The sequence below is a fragment of the Halichoerus grypus genome, chromosome 1 (assembly GCF_964656455.1).
Source record: "Halichoerus grypus chromosome 1, mHalGry1.hap1.1, whole genome shotgun sequence".
Lineage (NCBI taxonomy): Eukaryota > Metazoa > Chordata > Mammalia > Carnivora > Phocidae > Halichoerus > Halichoerus grypus.
The window spans coordinates 62,152,985-62,165,703 of NC_135712.1; positions in this window are offsets into that span (position 1 = coordinate 62,152,985).

The following is a 12,719-nucleotide window of genomic DNA, read 5'->3' on the forward strand; positions in this document are numbered from 1 at the left end:
AAGGAATGAGGCCTGGGAGTATTGTATTGTAAACTTCACCTGGAAAAAGGCACATTTATCTAACACTTAGGAAGTGTGATTTTGACCCTCCCTATAGCACACCCCATGAATTTATACCAACTCACTTCCTTGAGTTTAATTAATTGATCAATTAATTTATTATTTTGGTTTGGATGCTTGGTTCCCTCAAAGCATTTATTTGAATCTGTATCACTTTGATTCCAAATGTTAAAAAATCAATTTGTGAGGTGTTTCAGTTTTTATTGTGTTATGAGAACTCTTTTATCCAATCCAGTCCCTCTGCCCTTATTTTGTAAAGCTACATACCTCTATGGCACATTTGAAATTTCACAAATTTTCGATAATAATTTTGAAATCATGAGGGAATTCTAAATACTAATAGCTTGGGGTTAGATGTTTAGTGTTTATGTCCACAGGGTACAAAGTCTTTTCCAGCTCATTATATTTTGCTGTAATTAATCCTGGCACATTATAAAGAAGGTGCCCTCTGGTTTACATTAAAGCATGCAGCCTAGGATTTATTTGTGTTTTTTTGTTTGTTTGTTTTGTTTTTTCCTGGTCCACGGCATTTGTCTCTGGGATCCATTCTAGTCCACAATATAACATAGCTCAGAAAATGAAGTGAAAAAGGGAAAAATTAGTTGCAAAGTTGAATTTCATAAGAAGCATACTTCCAAACACCATCATTTCCAACACCCTTACCATCAAATGAAATAAAAACACGCATGCAATAAAATGACCACTCAAGTTATAGAAAGTTGATTCCATTTCTAATAGTCTACACTGGGGTTGGGGGGGGGGTAGTAAAAATAATAATTAACATTTGTGTAGAGATCACAGTCTCCAAGCATTATCTCACTCAATTTTTACAGCACTTTTATAAGATAGAGTATAATATACCCATTTTAAAGATGAGAAAATTGTGGTTCAGAGGAATTTTAGATGACTTGCCTAATTATTCAAAGACTAAATAAAGAGGTAAAATATGAACCCAAATACCCTGATTTCAACTCTGAAAATGGACACCCCCCCCCCCCCCAACACACACACAAAATGAGCTGGAGAGTAGATTGTTGGAAATTACCTGACTGGTATTTGATCAAAAGAAAAAAACAAAACATAAAATGCTTTAATAGAAAGACCTAGGACTGTTCTCAAGTCGATGCCCCATGGTCTTTTTAAGGAACTTTCTCAAATCACTAGCAGAGCATCAGTTATGATTCTCTAAAATCTCCAGGGATCTCCAAGAGTAAGTTCTCAGATTGTTGGAAGACCATGCTCTTTCTTTCACTTCCTCTGCATTCCTTTTCCTACATAATGTCCTCTTTAGTTTACTGCACATACAGGCAGGTCACGATGACGATGCTTGTTTTCCTACGGGGAGTGCATGGAGATCTTGAATAACACAGCAGACAATACAGGTAGGCAACCCCAAGTACAGTGCACTGGTTTTCTCTGCATTATTTAATGGCATAATGTAGCTTTCAACAGGCATCTCCATTTTCATTTCATTTGAAGCTGAAGCTATTATTTTCAAATTTCTTGGAAGCTTTTCTGGCCCTATTTGGCTTCCATCTTCTGTTATCAGCAATAGTCAAGCATCCACTGTATGCCACTCCAGCCTGTTGTTTGAGTTCCCTTAAATCATAACAATCTCCTATAAAGAGCTTCCCTTTCATGACAAAGGGCCAATGCCCAAGAGCGATTCCCTCGTGTTAAGAGTATGTGAAAAGAAAAGATAGATTGGAAATGAGTTTGTAGAATAAAAAATGTGCAGACAAGGGCAAAAACTGGAGGAGATAAGTTGTCTATAGTTAAGGCCAAGAAAAAACATCTATGACTGTAGAAAACAAAGAAATGTGCATCGCTAAAGGAATTTAATACTTTGAAATAGAATTGGTGTCTAGAAAATGAAGCTGTGTTTTAAGAGTACCAATTGCAAATAGTAAAAAATAGAATAAGTTACACTAGAAAGGGGTTTCATGATCTTTTAACAAAATACCTGTGGAATCATTTTTAGTGGAAGAATTGGAAGAGTAGATAGCATTTCATGAACTCTGGCTTGAGTTCTGTATCTCTTACAAATGATGTCCTCCATGCTCTCCATGGCAGAATCCTCTGACTTGGTGAGGCCAAAAAACTCAGAGGATGTCCTCATCTTGGCAGAAAGTGGAACTCATGTCTCTTCTTAGGCCAGGAGCTCTCACTGTCTATGCATGCTTCTTCCAGATAGACAATGGGATCAGAATTACTAGTGACAACAGGAGCTTAGTACAGCGTTCTGATAAAGTTCTGGGTTTAGGGAAGGGCAGAAAAGATGAGGAGAAGAAAGGCTCTGGAAACCCCATTCTAGTTTCACTGAAACTCTAATGAGGGATTCTAGGAGCTAACAGATTTTAATTAAGCCTTCTATAAATCAGCAAGGAGAGAAAATTCAGCCTGTATTTTATTTTTCAGCCTACTTTTTCAGGGAACATACCTAAAACCTGTTTTGAGGGTAAGCTTTTATATAGTTGAAGGACACAATTTGATTATGAACATGCAGGAACTTGTGGAATATCAGTTTTCATTATACCTGTCTCTGGAACACCTACCAAGGATCTTATAAACCTTTACATAACATCATCTAACTGAACTATTAGTCATCTGGTATTTTAATCTTTCAAGCCAATATTTCTCAGAGAATGCTAATAAGGATTTTATTCAGCTTATAAAAATAATTTTCCAATTTCTTCCTTTAGCCACCTAGCCAATTTCTATCACCCTGTACACACACACACACACACACACACACACACACACACTGTTCTTCATTTGTGTTCTGCGTTCCTCATCTGTAATATGTAACTAACAACTATATCGTTACAGGATTAGTGGTGATGTATGTGTTGGGAGCTCCAACAAGTAGGATGGACTTCCCACTCTAAATCTGGTTTGGATGGTAAGACAGATGATGCCACATACACAGCAAGGAAGTATGAAAGGGTTTATTCCTCACATAATGTGGCATTCTGGAGAGAACAGAACAGGCTCCTAAGCTGGTTCAAAAATGGCTTCAGAGAACAGAGGGTTTTCTGAGCATTAGGGAGTGTGGCTGAGGTGAGGGTTCCCTTCCCTTCCACAGGCTCAGCCTTGCCGGGTTTGAATATCCTGCTGGTGTCAAAGGAGGGAGCACCTAAGGCTTTCATAATAGCTTGTCAAGATGTGAGACAGAGGGTAGAGGGGAGTGGTGGGGCTTGAAAGCTGTTGGCAATCACACATCAAAAATGCAGTCAGACTATTGAAGCATATAAAGAATTTAGCATAGTACACCTGGTAGATGTCCAGTAAGTGCTAGCTTTTGTTCTTAACACAATTATCATGCCCATGTCTGTGCTTCCTGCTGCCTGGCTGGCATGATGAGAAAATAATTTTAGGACATGGATCTAAAAGGAAACCAGGATGAATAGGACATAATTTGAAAGACTGGTATAGTGTGACCCAAATATTATACCACAGTGACAGCTTAGAGTGTTGCATTTAACATCATAAGTATAAAGTGTAGTGGACTTGGATTCACTCTACCTGAGCTTAAATCTCAGCTCTATTCCTTAAAAGCTGTGTGATTCTCAACAGTGGCTTACATGCTCTCAAACTTATCAGCTCAATGCAAATAATGCCATTAATTCCACTGGATTGTTATGAACAATAACAGGAAGCTAGTACAGGTGCCAGCATGTAGCGAATTTCCTGGTACATAGTATATGCTCAGTGAATAACAGTTGAATGTGATTCTGAATATAACCCACCTAGCCACTTAATTTCTCTCAAGCTAGTACCCTGTATTAAAATATAAGGATAATAATGCTTACCTTGCCTATCATACAGGAGTGTGATAGGAATGAAAATAGATTATATATCTGATTGTGTTTTCTAAATGGAAATATGTATATTAATGTAAGATATTATTATTAAACATATCACCTATCACATAGCATCAAAAAGAAAATACTGAAGACAAAGTGCTAGAATTTTGATAGCATTCTAATACATGCCACCCTCTCATGGCCCCAACTTCAGTGAAGAATTCTTAAATCAGGTCAACTTTTCTAATCATATTACAGTTAAATATTCTCCAAAGCCCTGGTGATTTCAAACAGGGCCAAGTAAGACCAATTTGCTAGGGGGAGGGGGTGGTGGTCCCAGATATTCACTCCCTCTCAGCCAACAGTCCCCATCTGTTGGTTCCGGTTGACAATTGAGATAACCTGCTCCCAGTAACCATCCATTTTAGATCCTGACTTCAGAAAAGACTCCAAAAATTGAAAAAACTCACTGTCTTTCCATCAAAGGGAATGACTGAATAAAAAGGAAGAAGGAAGAGTTGTATTGAAAAGCAGGAAAGATAGGGAAAAAAAAGATCTAAGTGGACAAGAGTTAGAAAGGTGCTTTTGGAAAACAAGTAAGAATGGTGAACAGGCCTGAGGAACATCCACCACACTGGAAGGATTCATTCCAAGACGTCAAGATTATTAGTCAAAACTCTGAGAGGGGCCACAACACAGCCATTTCCTCTTTTCTTCTTTTATTTCTCTTGTCTTCATGCCTCCCCAACACTAAAGCTTCATTACCGAAATACTCATGCCAGATACGGACTGCTTTCTAGAACCCTAACTCTGATCTTTATCATAGGACAATGGAAGCTGACGGGAGCAACCTATACATGGTGCTCTGTTATCTACTCTACCTACGTTCTCCTCAACAACCATGGTGGTCAGTATTCTGGAGGGATGTGAAACACGGTAGAAAACTATCACATCGTCACTGTTGCACCACCAAGTAAGAGAATCTTTATTTTGCTGGGAACTTCCATACCTCTGCTTTCTCACTATGCCAACTAGTGTATTCAGCTAAGCATCCTGGCAAACACATGCTTACTGATCCAAAGAAAATTTTAGGTGCTTAAAGAAAGTAACTACTTGGAATATATACCATTTTATTCAGTTGTATTTATTCATACTCATTCAATCTTAGTATTTGGAAAACCAATAGTTATGTCATATAACATGGAAACTTAGGACTGAAACCCTTGTCATCATACAATGTTCTTGGCCTTAACTCACCAAGTTGTATTTTTATTCAAGGATGAACCACATTCAGGTATTCTGTATTCACTGTCTTGTCTTATAAAAATCAGTTAATGTTGGGGCGCCTGGGTGGCTCAGTCGTTAAGCGTCTGCCTTCGGCTCAGGTCATGATCGCAGGGTCCTGGGATCGAGCCCCGCATCGGGCTCCCTGCTCCGCGGGAAGCCTGCTTCTCCCTCTCCCACTCCCCCTGCTTGTGTTCCCTCTCTCGCTGTCTCTCTCTCTGTCAAATAAATAAATAAAATCTTTAAAAAAAAAAAAATCAGTTAATGTTGAAAATGTCTTAATTATTAGGATACATCCTGCTTTCTGAAATGGAGAAATTTCTTGGAGGGATGAACCAATATTTTTCTTCTATATTTCCTGCAAGCACTAGTTATGGTTTCAGTGTCTAGTAGGTACTCAAGAAATAATGTCATTAGACTAATTAAATGACTGATGGAAGAGCTTTTTATGTTTCATAGAAATTAAATAGTGTTCACATTTCAACAAGGGCTTGTTCCCCTGTAAATTATTGATTTAGAATCACAATTTACAACAGTAGAGCTCACCTGCCAAAACAACTTCAAATTAAATAGTAACTTTTGTTGTGGTATTTTGGAACCATATCTGCGAAATGCAACTGACACTGGCAGAGAGTAGAAATGGTTTCGACAAGGCAAGAAAAGGCATATTGACTGACGGGAGCGTGCTCTGTTGCCTTGACAAACAAGTAAGAATTCAGCCTCAATCTGTTGGAGTCTCAAGGCTCACAAACCTGCCAGATCGCCATCTTTGTGCTGAATGCAAAATAATCACAGTAGCTAGAAATAATAAATTGTGGATGGCTGGGGTGGGAAGCAACACCTTTAATCAATCTCCCCTTTTCACTCTGCAGGTTCTAGCCATGAAACCTGCATTCCTGCTAGGAGAGCATAGTTTCCAGCCTCAACTTCAAGAGGTAAGTGTCTCATTCCCCATCCCCGAATAATCTTACCCTTGGCTTTTCTCCCCAAGCTACATTTAGGTTTCTTGTTGATGGTATTAATTTAATAGGCTTCAGTGACTCCCATGGGTCTATAAAATGCCACTTTTTTAGCTCTTTAATTGAGACCCTTCCCAGTCTGGCTTCCCCAACACCATCATTGTTGCCATCTGAAGTATCAATGCTTAGACAGTGTGTCAGGTCCTGTGCTAAGGATCTTATCCTGTGGGGTTGCTCTGGAGATAAATGAAAAGAGCATTAAATATATGAAGCCCAATATAAATTCAAGTATTCAAGGTTTTATTCCTGGAAAAGTAGACTCATTTTTAATTCTCTCATTTAACGTGTCATATCAAACAGCTATGATTTAATCATCATTTTTGAATAGTTACTTTTCCTCTTACATTTACCATTACATAAAGGACAAAGGAATAAATCTCGTATAAAAGTTCATCATAAAAATATTCAAATGACCACAGTTTCAATTTGTTTTTTTTTCCTGTCTCTTTTTATTATTCTCATCCTATACTTTCTTTCCTTTTTCCCTCCATCTAAACACACACACACACACACACACACACACAATTTATTGTCTCCTAATTTGTCATTTATTTTATTTATTTGTCACTGTCATATTAAAATTCAGTATGTCACAAAATGAACTTATGCTTTCTTGAAAAAAATCTCAAACTCTTTCTATTTCCCTATGACTGCTGGCTCCCATGATACACACCAAGCTATTACTGGGGTGTACTACAGCCCTGGGATCAGGGTACACTCCTAAAGTACATTACCTTCTTCTGGGACCAAATTTTGAAGTAATATGGAACAAAATTCTTCAATCCAGATTGTTACATCCGTATCTGTGCACAGGCCTCTACTCTCCTCCCAGAGATCACCCTATTCCTGAACTCATTCAGGAATTTAGAGTTTAGGGATCTCGAAGGAAGAATTGTTATTTTTGTACCATGATTTAATCTACCCATATAATGATTACTTCTTGACACATTTATAGCATACCTTTGCCCATTTTTTCTAATACCATCTATGTAGAACACACAAAACATTTTCATGGCAGGTTATTCAGAATATATCTCCTAAAAAAAACATTTTTTTTTTTCTTTTGTAGGCAATTCTGGACTACTCTTTATTTTCAGAGTTCTGTTTCAAATACTTACCTTGTAATCCATTTTTTCCTTATTTTCTATTTATCCTCATATATCCTTATTGTCTCTCATGTTGTTATTATTATATCTACCACAAATGGAAATAATTTCTTTAAAAAGCACATTAGTTTTCTATCTCAAATGGAGAAACAATAGATGCTTCTTTATTACAGCACCAGAAATATACAACTGGAAGAGGCATCAAGGTACTCAGGTACATATTGATTAATAACAGCTGAAAGTAGTAGGTGGGAATATACTAATAATGTTTAAGCTGCTTGCCAGAATTTTCTCAATATTTTTATTGTCTTTAGGGAGATTTCTGGCATTTCTGAGGCTTGAGGACACAAGTGCAAAAGTGGCAGCACTTTCTGATTTCTTTTAGGATCTCTGCTACAGAGAAAAAAAAAAAGGTAACTCCACACCTAGAAATCTCAATGTTTAAAGGAAAGCACCGTTTTATACTACAAAGCTGTAGGAACCAAAACAATGTGGTACTGGAATAAAAATAGACACAAGAACAATGGAACAGATTAGAGAGCCCAGAAATAATCCCACAACTTTATGGTTAATTAATCAATGACTACAGAGGCAAGAATACACAATGGGGAAAAGACAGTCTCTTCAATAAATGGTGCTAGGAAAACTGCGCAGCTACATGCAAAAGAATGAAACTGGACCACTTTCTTATACCATACACAAAAATAAACTCAAATGGAATGAAGATCTAAATGTGAGACCTGAAACCATAAAATTCCTGGACGAAAACATAGGCAGTAATTTGACATCAGCCTTAGCAGCATTTTCCTAGATACGTCTTCTTCTTTTTTTTTTTTCTTTTTGTCTTCTTTGCGAAGGAAAGAAAAGCAAAAATAAACTATTGGGACTACACCAAAATAAAAAGTTTTTGTACAACAAAGAAAACCATCAACAAAACAAAAAAGCAACCTACGGAATGGGAGAAGATATTTGCAAATGATATATCCAATAAGAGGTTAATATCCAGAAAATATAAAAATTCATATAACTCAATGCCAGAAACCTAATAATCCAATTAAAAATGGGCAGAGAACCTGAATAGACAGTTTTCTAAAGAAGACATACAGATGGCCAACAGACATATGAAAAGATGTCCAGCATCACTAATATCAGGGAAATGCAAATCAGAAACACAAAGAGCGAGGGGGGCGGAGCAAGATGGCGGAGGAGTAGGAGACCTGGATTTCATCTCCTCTCAGGAATTCAGCTGGATAGGGATCAAACCATTCTGAACACCTACAAACTCAACAGGAGATCGAAGAAAAGAATAGCAACAACTCTCTGAACAGAAAAGTGACCACTTTCTGGAAGGTAGGACGTGCGGAGAAGTGAATCCGAGGCGATATTCGGGAGGATAGATGGTGGGGGAGGGGCCTCCGTTGGCTGCTTCTGGCAAGTGATAGAGCCACGGAGCACAAAATCGGAACTTTTAGAAGTCTGCTCCGCTGAGGGACGTCACTCTGGTGGCTAAGTGGGGGGTGGAACCCTCGCGGGACAGTGTGGTCTCAGGACCCTCGGGGTCACAGAAAGACCGGGGGTGCCTGAGTGCGGCAGAACTCCCAGGGATCGGAGCAGGGAAGCCGGCTGCAGAGACGGAGCCCAGGCGCGGGTTCTCAGCTTGGGGTTGCCATAAACCGTGATCCGCGGCACAGTCGGGCCCCTGCTCCTCCAGCAGGGACCCAACAAGTGGCAGATCCGGGGAGACTCACCTTCTTCCCCCGGGAGGAGCGGCGCGGGAGCGCACCACAGGGATCTGCTGGGTTTGGAGACTCCACCCGGGGTCGGGTGCCAGAGATACAAACGCGCGGTCACAGGCCAGGTGAGCACGGAGAGCGGCCGGAGACCGGGGAGACGGGAGTGACAGACTGCTTTTCTCTGGGGGCTCACTGAGGAGCGGGGCCCTGAGTTCTCGGCTCCTCCAGGGCGGAGACTGGGAGGCCGCCATTTTCACTCTCCGCCTCCAAAGCTGTACGGAAAGCTTGCAGGGAACAAAAGCTCCCGAGAGCAAACCCGAGCAGATTACTTAGCCCAGACCGGGCAATGGCGGGGCAATTCCGCCTCCGGCAAAGACATTTGGGAACCACGGCAACAGGCCCCTCCCCCAGAAGATCAGCGAGAACAGCCAGCCAAGACCAGGTTCACCGATCAGTGAGAACAGCAGAACTCCAGCGCTAGGGGAATACTGCACATAGAATTCAAGGATTTTTTAGTCTTTCAAAGACTAAATGATTCTTGATTCTTTAGTCTTTCAAAGTAAATTATTTTTTTTTAACTGTCTTTTTCTTTTTTCTTTTTTTCTTTTCTTTTTTGAATTTTTCTTTTTCCCTTTTTCAACCAACATCTTATCAATCCCTTTCTTAAAAAAACATTTTTATTTTTCATTTTTAGAGTCATATTCTATCCCTTCATAGTAGTTACCCGGATTTTTGGCATATATATATAAGTTGTTCTCTCTTTAAAATTTTGACATAGTTTCTTCTAACAGATCAAAATATACTCTAAATCTCTAGTGTATGGTTTTTTTCTACTCCCCTGCCTGATCACATTCTCTCCCTTTTTTCTTTTTTTTTTTTAAATCCTCTTCTTTCTTTTTTCAAAGAACTTATCAATTCCTTTTATAAAATTTTTTATAATTTCCATTTTTACAGTCATATTCCATCCCTTCATCATATCAACCCTTATTTTTGTTCATATATAAGTTTTTCTTTCTTTAAAATTTTGGGAGGCACTTTCTTTTAACAGACCAAAATACACCCAAAATCTAGTGTGTGGCACTGATCTATAAACCAGCCTGATCATATTTGATCACATTCTGTTTTTGTTTTGTTTTGTTCTGTTTTTGTTTGTTTTTATCTTTATCTTTATCTTTTTCTTTTTTCTTTTTTTCTTTCTTTTTCTTTTTTCTCTCTTTCCCTTTCTTTTCCCACTGCTTCAGGTCTTTTCTGATTTGCTTAGAGTATATTTTCTGGGGACACTGTTACCCTGCTAGCATTTTGTTCTCTCATTAATCTATTCTCCTCTGCACAAAATGACAAGATGGAAAAAATCACCTCAACAAAAAGAACAAGAGGTAGTACCGACTGCCAGGGACCTACTCAATACGGACATTAGTATGATGTCAGATCTAGAGTTCAGAATCAGCACTTTAAAGATACTAGCTGGGCTTGAAAAAAGCATGGAAGTTATTAGAGAAACCCTTTCTGGAGAAGTAAAAGAACTAAAATCTAACCAAGTAGAAATCAAAAAGGCTATTAATGAGGTGCAATCAAATATGGGGGTGCTAACTGCTAGGATAAATGAGGCAGAAGAAAGAATCAGTGAGATAGAAGACCAAATGATGGAAAATAAAGAAGCTGAGAAAAAGAGAGATAAACAACTACTGGATCACGAGGGCAGAATTCGAGAGATAAACGATACTATAAGACGAAACAACATTAGAATAATTGGGATCCCAGAAGAAGAAGAAAGAGAGAGAGGGGCAGAAGGTATACTGGAGCGAATTATAGCAGAGAACTTCCCTAATTTGGGGAAGGAAACAGGCATCAAAATCCAGGAGGCACAGAGAACCCCTCTCAAAATCAATAAAAATAGGTCAACACCCCGACATCTAATAGTAAAACTTACGAGTCTCAGAGACAAAGAGAAAATCCTGAAAGCAGCTCGGGAGAAGAGATATGTAACCTACAGTGGTAGAAACATTAGATTGGCAACAGACTTATCCACAGAGACCTGGCAGGTCAGAAAGGACTGGCAGGACATATTCGGAGCACTAAATGAGAAAAATATGCAGCCAAGAATACTATATCCAGCTAGGCTGTCCTTGAAAATTGAAGGAGAGATAAAAAGCTTCCAGGACAAACAAAAACTAAAGGAATTTGCAAACACGAAACCAGCCCTCCAAGAAATATTGAAAGGGGTCCTCTAAGCAAAGAGAGAGCCTAAAAGCAACATAGCCCAGAAAGGAACACAGACAATATACAGGAACAGTCACTTTACAGGCAATACAATGGCACTAAATTCCTATCTTTCAATAGTTACCCTGAATGTAAATGGGCTAAATACCCCAATCAAAAGACACAGGTTATCAGATTGGATTAAAAAACAAGACCCATCGATATGCTGTCTGCAAGAGACTCATTTTAGACCCAAAGACACCCCCAGATTGAAAGTGATGGGGTGGAAAACCATTTACCATGCTAATGGACACCAAAAGAAAGCTGGGGTGGCAATCCTTATATCAGACAAATTAGATTTTAAACCAAAGACTGTAATAAGAGATGAGGAAGGACACTATATCCTACTTAAAGGGTCTATCCAACAAGAAGATCTAACAATTGTAAATATCTATGCCCCTAACATGGGAGCAGCCAATTATATAAGGCAATTAATAACAAAAGCAAAGAAACACATCAACAACAATATAATAATAGTGGGGGACTTTAACATCCCCCTCACTGAAATGGACAGATCGTCTAAGCAAAAGATCAACAAGGAAATAAAGACTTTAAATGACACACTGGACCAAATGGACTTCACAGACATATTCAGAACATTGCATCCCAAAGCAACGGAATACACATTCTTCTCTAGTGCCCATGGAACATTCTCCAGAATAGATCACATCCTAGGTCATAAATCAGGTCTCAACCGGTACCAAAAGATTGGGATCATTCCCTGCCTATTTTCAGACCACAATGCTTTGAAACTAGAACTCAATCACAAGAGGAAAGTCAGAAAGAACTCAAATACATGGAGGCTAAAGAGCATCCTACTAAAGAATGAATGGGTCAACCAGGAAATTAAAGAAAAATTAAAAAAATTCATGGAAACCAATGAAAATGAAAACACAACTGTTCAAAATCTTTGGGATACAGCAAAGGCAGTCCTAAGAGGAAAGTATATAGCAATACAAGCCTTTCTCAAGAAACAAGAAAAGTCTCAAGTACACAACCTAACCCTACACCTAAAGGAGCTGGAGAAAGAACAGCAAATAAAGCCTAAACCCAGCAGGAGAAGAGAAATAATAAAGATCAGAGCAGAAATCAATGAAATAGAAACCAAAAGAACAGTAGAACAGATCAATGAAACTAGGAGCTGGTTCTTTGAAAGAATTAACAAGATTGATAAACCCCTGGCCAGACTTATCAAAAAGAAAAGAGAAATGACCCAAATCAACAAAATCATGAATGAAAGAGGAGAGATCACAACCAACACCAAAGAAATACAAACAATTATAAGAACATATGAGCAATTCTATGCCAGCAAATTAGATAACCTGGAAGAAATGGATGCATTCCTAGAGATGTATCAACTACCAAAACTGAACCAGGAAGAAACAGAAAACCTGAACAGACCTATAACCACTAAGGAAATTGAAGCAGTCATCAAAAATCTCCCAAAACACA